Here is a 9,772-nt window from a genome sequence, read left to right on the forward strand (position 1 = left end):
AAATTCAAACGGAGAAAACCATAGTCTCGTACACGATCAATGCATGGGATAGCATAGATAATTTGGTTAAAAAATCCATGATCAGCGAACCAAGTGTTCGCGTGATTGAATTTTGCAATGCATGCTCTTGCTCAGATTCGTGCAGTCAAGAGCAGTTACTGGCGTCGATTTCACCAAATTATAAAACCATATCGGAAGGTGGATTTGGTATTTTGGAAGAAGCTCTTCAAATCAGCTCACGACATTCACAAAAATGTGCGACCGAAAATTGCAATGGCATGGTAAATCGTTCATATCAAACTGGAATTCATATATTCATTGAAAGCGATGTTCGTGCGGACTTGAAAGATACACGCGGTATGTCGTGCAAATTGGAAAATATTCCAAAAATCATTCGAGTTGGAGATTCAAACGTGAACCAGGTGCAATATCGGTAAGGAATTTAATTATTGGAATCCTTGGTAATATTCTTGATACGACCGATGATTCTTGTTTATTCCAGATTGATTGGAGTAATAGCATACGAATCGAACCATTTCAGTGCGTACTGCTTTCGAACTACGGGAAAATGGGATTGGTACGACGACTTACGTAAAGAAAAAACGAAAAAATCGTCCAAAACGAAGATCGAGCCGCACTTACTCGTGTATATTCGATCAGAATCGTGAATTGCTGCATTTTTGTATTTCTAAATTGCTGCATTTTTTCATCAAAATAAGACCAGGCGAGTTCGAATCAATGATTGACTCTAATAAGCTCACAAATGATAGCAGCGAAAAAAAAATGTACACAATCATCAATTCTAATTCTTTAACTTTATTTTTCAACACAAAAAATATTTTATTTGAAAATCTTATTGAGAGTTATTATTGAAGTTGATTTATGTTCTAATAAACATCATGACTTCTTGCTTAGATTAGACACGTTCCTCATGCCATGCTGAGTAAAATGTGAAGAAATGAAATATAAAAATGTCATGATGAAAATAAAATCGACATGTAAATATTGATATGAGTCGTTTAATAAAGTGAGTTAATGATTTTTACCATTTGTTACAAGAGCATACTTTTTAGTGGATTTCGAAGGGAAATAGAAAGCTAATGCTCTTTCATGTATTTGAACTCGCCGCTGTGATTCTCTAAGGAGCTTAATTAATCGAGTTCTTCGCCAAGTACATCCATGACTGGTTTCGGCACGACTTTGGCTCCAATTCTCTCTTCTCAATTTTTTTCTTCTATAGCATCTTCGTCGTCTTTTTCCAGACTAAATTTCTTCGGTATGGCTTTCAACTGTCCGTGGAGGATACAGTTGCTATACCGCTGTTGAACTTATTCTCTGACTGCACGGCCAATTTTTAGTTGCAATTTGTTTAATTCATACTTTTCAACAGTGCCAGGAACAGGCGAAACCGCTTGAGAATCTGCAACAATATTCATATTGTTTCAATTTCGCATTATAAATCTTTTTTATAATTGAAGAATTATATTATTATTATATAAATCACTATAAACTAGATTGTCCACAACTCGCGGAGCTCTAATGCAAGATTTGTTGCAGACAAGTTATGTTCTTGGTGTTGAAATCGATTAGGATGCTGTTGATGTTTTCAACAGAAACGCTTGTGACATGGAATTAAATGTTGATGCTATTCAGCGCAATGTTCTCCAATATTTACCAGGTATTAACTTTTTTTTTTAACTTTTTCCCCGTATCAAGTAGTGATCAACGTTTTGAAATAAGTGAAAAATTAATTGGTCCATTCTCTTTGAAATCGGGCTTTGTTTTGCGATTTCGGCAATTCTTGCTCAAGTCTGAAAAACAAATGTTATTTCTTTTTGCTTTTTTCTCCCTGAGAACCAGGTTTTTTTTTTAATTTATTGTCATTACACTCTTGTCGCGTTGCAAGGCACATAAAAATTGCGCGGCTTATTTATGATATTCGGCATTCTTTTTCTCATTCAGAAATTATTGATTGATATTCACACTTTATCGTGTCTTAGAATGATCTTCAACGAATAATTACAACTTTCCGAGTATGTATAATGTAATTGGTTAATTGAGTAATCAAATGATACTTGCAGGAAGATTCGAGGGTGCTTTCGAGACAGTAATAATGAATCCGCCATTCGGTACAAAGCGAAACGCGGACATAGACATGAAATTTTTGGAAACTGCATCGAAACTCGCAACGAGGACGATGTACTCGCTTCATATAAGATGAGTATTCGAGATCATGTGTTAAAGAAGAGACAACAATTGGGAATGGAAGAGAAAGTGATAGCTGATCTCCGTTACGATTTACCACAGACTTGCAAATTTCACAAGCAATCCTCGGTCGATATAAAAGTCGATTTTATAAGATTCACGTTATGAATTGGTCCTCAAAGTATGTATCTGTAAATATTAAAATTTACGTTAACGAGCTGTTTATTTACTCGAATTTTCGTTCCCGTGATTCATCGTCACCGTCGCTCGTCTCATGTAACTTTTCCATACGTCGCTTCCGCTCTCCCGACCGCCGCCCGTCGATTTTTCGCCACCGATTTCTGCACAGCTCGTTCCGATGTTTACATTCGCGATACCGCAGTCCGATCCACTGTAATCAAAACCATAATTATTCCGTCGAGCCGAACGAAAAACAGATTCGATACTCGAGCTAATTTTACCTGAAAGACGTTGGACAAATTTCTGGTGAACAAAGAGCTGCCGAGTCCTTGTTCAACTCCATTTTTCATAGCCATTGCTTCCTCAACGGAGTTGCACTCGAGAACGTAAACAATTGGTGCGAAGGTTTATTTTTGTACGACGTCCGCGGTCATTGGTAAATCTGTTAATATTGTTGGCTCGACATAAAATCCTGGTCGGTCTATCACGTTACCACCGAACTCGAGGACACCGCCGCTTGCCACAGCTTTTTTAACTGTCAACTGTCAAAAAATGTAATGTAATGTACATTACTTTTTGGTAACTTTGAAAATTTGATATGAAATTTTTTATTTGCTTCAGAATGAACAAACTGCTTCCTCTATTCAACTTCGGGAAGAGATTTTATAGACAATCATTTAATGAAAGCAAAATTCTATAATTCAATTATTGCACCAAATAGTTGTGTTTCAAAGGGGTGATAAAAAATTGAACGATAAATATTCCGATCGAAATTTTCCATTTCGAACCAAGTTCTATTTAATAGCTCGAAGTGATTCGAAAAATTGTACTCGGATCACAATCACAATGCACAAAGGTAAAAACGGATTTTTTCAAGATCCGATTTTTTATTCCGATAATATGCTCGAAAAATCAACAACATTTTTCAAAGACAAATTCATTTAAAAAAATATGTTACCGCATAACTGTCGACTGTGTGTTGATTGTGCAACATAGATTTGTCCAAAGGGTCACCAATCCTTTCAACAATACTTTTAAAGGCTTTTTTGAAACTTCTCAAAAAATTTTGCTTGATTTTTTTGTCGAGGATGAAACGTCTGGTCGTGGTGCATCTCTACCCAGCTGTGCCAACGTACGAAAACACAGCTGCTCTGACTGCCATTTCAAGATCGGCGTCGACTGCGACTGCATCACAGGATAAAATTTTCCTATAATTTTTAATAAGAAGCTATTTATAAATGAGGTGATTTTACATGAGTGTCCCTTCGACGTATTTTCCAAAGTCTATAATGCGCGTTACCGTTTATCTTTGAGCAAAGTTTTCACTGACGTCCGCTCCACCGATAACCGAACAAGTTATCAAGCCTGAAATGCCATTCCGTTCGAAAAAATTAGCAACGATTTTAGTTGTAGCAACCGAGACGAGGAGAGTTGTGGGCGAGGCTTTCCAAACTACACGGCATCGCCACAAACCATTGCTATTGCGCTGTTCCAACCGTAGACCTGAGAAGCCTGTCCCTAAGGCCTTCGGGGACGAAATGTAATTCTAGACAAATGCATCCTCTGACGTCGCTATGTACATTATGACAAAGAGAATGTACCATGGTTGGTACTTTCTTTGTGATCCTGAAAAAAAAAAAACAAATGTCTCATATGAAAATTTCTCGAAAGTCAATGAATTATCAACGGATTATACATAAAATGTTGAGGGTAAGTGAAAACTCTGATTCTGTATATACTAGTACAACCAGCACTTAAACTCTATTGCCAATATCAAGGATAATGAGCTAAAGAGAAAAATCTATCCAAAGTAAAATTGAATGGTCGCAACATTTGCGAATCAGTTTTGGATGAGACATTGAGAATCCATAGTCTGTGCAATCCTGCTAACCTGCAGGGAGACAGCAGTATAAGGATTCACAATAAACCGGATATATTTGACGAACACCTATGAATAAAAAATTTATTTATTCATGAAAATCATCTTTGAGGTTGTGATGTGAATTATTTGCTTCCTTCGTTTATGCTTTTTTTTGTAAATTTCTCTGCAAAAAATATTTGGAAAAATCAATTGACTGCAAGAAATCTTGTATACACGGTTGTGAAAGTTCAGCTGATCAAGGAAAGAGAAAAGTTTTTGCACTACTTTTGAAGATAACTATCATTGCATATATTGTACACAATGAGGTGCAAATAAAACAACAAAAGAGCCAAACGTTGATGGTGTTTTCGTACAAAATCTCAAAATTCGCGAACCAATTTCGTAGACACGTATACTGTGTGAGTAAGTCTCACGAACATTAACATTAGTTAACAAAAAGTCTTGTCTCTGCGGAGATGATTAAGGTTGTGATAGGCAAGAACGCATGCTTTTATATATAGCGGGAGCAAACCTTCATTGAAGCTCGACTCTGTTGCGATTCTCGGATCGAAGGCATAACCGTATTCTTCTTACGCACCTCACGCTTCCACTATACTATCATAATCGATAACTATGTTAATGAACAATTAAAAAATCGAACGTGTACGATCAGGTTTATGGTAATCAGCATAAATCTGTACTTGTCACATAAGTAGATAGGTGACACCTGATTTGTCGCGCGCACTGCGCATATAGACTGCGCACACCGGAAGTGCCCCAGTTCTAGGGACCCTAGGTGAAATCACCTAATTATGAATAATTTAATATCAATTAATATATCAGCTCTCGAACGATTTTCTTTCACTCTCAATCTCTCTCAAACGATTCTCAAACGATTAAAAAAAAATGAAACGTCTAAGTCCATTTTTCCCGGAGATAAAAAAAATGGGGGCCAGCTTCACGCCAAAAAATAAAATCATTTTTGCCAAAAAAATAATTACTCTCAAACAATTTTTCTTTTCTCTCATACTCTCTCTAACGACTCTCAAACGATTTGCATTAATAAAAGTTTGAAATAATCAAATGTGGGGGCCAAGTTAACGGAGGTCGTAAATGTAGTCTGTGATGTGTGTGTGAAAAAGAATATAAAAAATGCGCGATGCATATGTCAACGAAACTTTTCAAGATTTCATTATTTCGTTCGATTGGAAATAAGTGTTAGCTGATATAATCCTCCAACTAAACCAGAGTACGAGAAATATTGTCCAGTGCAAATATATCGTCAGTGGCGTGGTTATATGTCAAGGTTATACTGGGTGTCCCATTTTAATCTTACACCTGACTTTTCTCGGAAAATATTGCTCGGATCAAATATTGTGTGGAACAAAACTTTTAGGGGTTGAAGGGGGACGTTTGATAAAAATTGGTTTGTGGATTCAAAATTCAAAATGGCGGCGTTAGAATGGCCGACATGTTTTTTTCGAATGGAAACATAACTTTTTTTCATCACCAAAAAATTTTTCAGCGCAAAACCAACAACTTTTGTTGGAAAAATTTTTTGATTAAGTTCATATTTTTTAAGTGAGAACATCATTTTCAACTATTTTTGAGGTATCCAGGAGGTACCGCGAAGAGATCTTTAACCGTACCAAAAGTTTTGTTCCACACAATACTTGATCCGAGCAATATTTTTCGAGAAAAGTCAGGTGTAAGATTAAAATGGGACACCCTGTATATAAGAATAAATAGAACTAAAATACACGCAACTGTTAGAATGATATTACTAACTTTAATTGAATAAATGTTTTCTAATTTATATCTTATGTTGTCATTATTTTTAAACATCCCCATATTTTGCTTGATATTCAGTTTGGCTCTGCCCTCTCCGATCCTTGTTTTCACCCCATCAGATTGCAGCGGATCGATTCATATTATTAATTCGTTCCCTAATATGTGTCCTATGATTTTCTACTCCTTCATGATGATTGTGGTAACATGATTCGAGAGGTTTCTAACCATGATCTTGAATTGCACATATTATAAATCAGATTTTCAAGAAAAAATCTGGTCTTGGTATAATGTGTAGTTATTCTAATTAAAAAATTGATTATAAAGGTCTTCAGTTGCTCATATATGGATAGATTTGAAATTGCTGTCTTCGAAGCTCATTGCGCAGATACCTGCGAACTCTGAAATTTTTGTGGATAAATATATATGCGACGGATCACCCCTTATCTTTGATTATGGTAATATGTAATGGAACTTGTTTCGGCAAGCTTTTAAGTGTTCCTTTTCAAATAGTATTGAAGTTTATATGACTGATATACAGCGAATACTTCCAAACTTTGATATTTCTGTGTTGCAGCATGTGTGCCAATCATTCAAATCATTTACTCCAACCGTATCATGTAATCTAGAAAATTCATCACAAAAGTCTGCCGCTTTCCTAAATACTTCAATTTTCCTTTTTCTAAAGTCTATTCTGAGTTTCTGAATTTCTAAATTGATTTCTGAATTGTCCTGAAATGGTTTTCCGCCAAAACCAATGCAGGTACCTTAGACGTCTTTGAATTCTGTTGCTCCGCTGAATTAAGTTCGCTTAGTTTTTTTGCTGCTTTGAGTTCTGGCATAATAAATGTTAGAAGTTTTCGGGTACTTTTTTTCAGCAACTATCAAACTGTGGATAATTGGACTTCAGCGGCCACTTGCATACTTTGGAAATATATTTCATTGGGAGCACATTTTGGATGAGATGAAATCTCTAGATTCAGACTGCAAAAGCGACATTTAAAGTGGGCAAATCTGTTGGATTTTTCGTGTTCTTTTATTTGATTTTTGAAGAAAAGGGATAAATAAAATGTGTTCTATTAAAGAAATCTTTACGTCAGTTCTTTCTTCGTTCAAAGACTTGGAAACAATTGCCAAAGGCCAAGGACAGACCGGTGACGAAATATTTCCAGTATAATTTTGACGAAAAATAGATCTTTTGTCGCGAAAACCAACGTTATGAGCCGAAAATTATATTGCAGCCCACGAGACGCATTTCTTTACTCTTTTGGGTTCCTATTACACAAAACATATGAGAAGATAAGGGGGAAAATCATCAACGTGGAAGAAAAAACCAGTGCCTAAATATTTTCAGTACAATTTTGAAGAAAAATTGGTCTTTTACGTGGAAACCAACATTATAAACCGAAATTAATTTCTCGGGCCTCATCCCGGATTCCTCCATGCTGTTGAGTTCCTAATAGGCATAACATATTAGAGTATAAGAGAAAAAATCGCCAAAGTTCAAGGGCAGACTTGTGACGAAATATTTTCACTACAATTTTTACGAAAAATTGGTTTTCTATGGTGGAAACCAACTTTATAAGCCGAACATCATACCCAGGGAAAATAAGGTTGTGAAAAGTACATTGATGGTCCCTTATTTGCTGATAATTTCATGAAAAAGATTATCCCATAAAAAAATGTTCGTATGAGAATGGAATCTATAAAAATGTACTAAGCAAATAATTCATAGAAATTTAAACTAAAATACTATAACCGTCATAACATATGAGGAACTTTTGAGAAAAAAGGCGTGATATCAAACCATAAACTTCCCCTTGGGAAAAAAAGGTTGGGACAAGTACATTGATGGTCCCTTGTTTCTGGATGACATAGAAAAAAGATTCAGAACCACGAAAAAAATTCTATAGAAATAATAAACGAAAAATTGAAAGGTTCAAAAAAATTCAACAATAAAAAACATTCAAAAAAATTCATAAATATTGAACAAATTGAAAAATGTACTATCCAAGTTACATGCAGTATAAAAATGTATGATATCAATTAGAGGCCAAGTTTTTATTGATAATTTGAAATATTTATTGAACAAATCGGAAACTTTAATTGAAACTCATGATAATTATTTTCAAGAAAAAAGTTAATGAAAAAAAAGTCATAACGGAAGTTACGTGCAGTACTAAAATGTATTATATCAATTCGAGGTCAAGTATTTATCAGTTATTCGAAATATAATCTCCGGCGACAAATGGGCGTTGAGAATCCTTGTCGGGCTCACAACGTTTTATCAAAATTACTAAAAAATTAATGGAAATAAAATCATTAAAAATTCACATGAAAGTCATTCGTTACTTTAACAAGGTACACACTTTAAAGAATTGATTCCCCTCCAATTTTCAGGATCCCCTGGTATTATTCACAACATTCAACTTCGATTGGATCGGTACAAATTATGTTCAAATACGTCTTAAACGTACTTGTCCGGCCCATCACTTTTTATTTAAATTGCTCATTCGAAAACAAATCAAAAACAAAGTTAATGCATGTGTTAATATTAAGGAACAGTAATTCCCGAGAAAATAATTTTCCTTCGAATCGCTCTTGTCAAAATGAAACGAAAATGAAAGATAAAGTTGATTAATCTATTTGTATCATATGAAGTCAGAATTCACAACAAAATAATTTTTCTCCAAATTCCAGGAATCCACGTGTCGTACTCGACTAGTGGTATTTATCAAAATGTGTACGTGACTATAGAAAAAAAAACATTGCATGGCTGAGTAGGTTCGAAAATTTCTTGTAATGTTCCTGATTATTTCTCATTTTCATCTAGAGTCGCGGCAGCGACTCTGAGACAAGTACATTTATAACAACAACATGACATGACGAGTTGCTGCCAGAGACTCTTTACCGGAGCGATAGCGTTTCCAATTGTTTTCGAAAATTTTCAAAATTTGTTTCTTTAATAATTAATCAACTATAGTATTCCAGAGAATATTATAAGTTAATGTATTTTTTATTTTTTTTTTCTTTCGATCGCGACCTCTTCGAACTCTGTAACTTAACGCGTTGAAGAGATATTAATTATTTATTTTTTAATAGCATCAAAAAATGGGTCGGATATTCGCACACATTTTTGATGTTTATTTGTTTTTTTTTAGTGACAAATCTGGTGCCATAATACATTTTATATACCTATATATTTTTTTTCTGGTGCCATAATACAAGTATATACTTATATATATTTCGTGATGTGACGTAGGGTGTGTTGTTAAATGAATGAGGTTATAAAGATCGCGTTTGACAGTTCTCTGTAGTACAAGTATATATCTATATATTTCCGTGATGTAAAAGAAAGATCGCGAATGTAACAGTTTTCACCGACTATTCACCGACTATTTAAAAGCAGGACAATGTTTAGTGAAAATGGTGAAAAAAGTGAAGATGAAAAAAAGCGAAATAGAGGTCGAAATCCAAGATTGTGTTTTCAACAGTTAAAGTTTCATACGCAGAAGACTGCCAGTCAGAAGACCGAAATAAAATTTTGGTTCCTTCCGGATAGAGATTTCTTGAGTTGGTCCGTATTCTGAATTTTTGGATCAACAAAAATTTTTGGATCCGCAAAGAAAATGAAGAAAGATAGAGTGCGGGTGAGTATACTTGCAGGCTCCGGTGACAATGCTTTTAAGTAAGTAGAATAATTTTTCAATATAATAGTAATTTTCTGATTACAGAATC

The 9,772-nt window shown here is 34.8% G+C and overlaps 1 pseudogene; it reads right to left on the reverse strand.

The window, feature by feature from the left end:
- Positions 1–946: 946 nt before the first annotated feature.
- LOC122410915 (putative aldehyde dehydrogenase family 7 member A1 homolog) lies at positions 947–3,861 on the reverse strand (annotated as a pseudogene).
- Between the last annotated feature and the right edge of the window lie 5,911 nt (positions 3,862–9,772).

The sequence above is a fragment of the Venturia canescens genome, chromosome 5 (genome assembly GCF_019457755.1).
Source record: "Venturia canescens isolate UGA chromosome 5, ASM1945775v1, whole genome shotgun sequence".
In the NCBI taxonomy this organism is placed as follows: Eukaryota; Metazoa; Arthropoda; class Insecta; order Hymenoptera; family Ichneumonidae; genus Venturia; species Venturia canescens.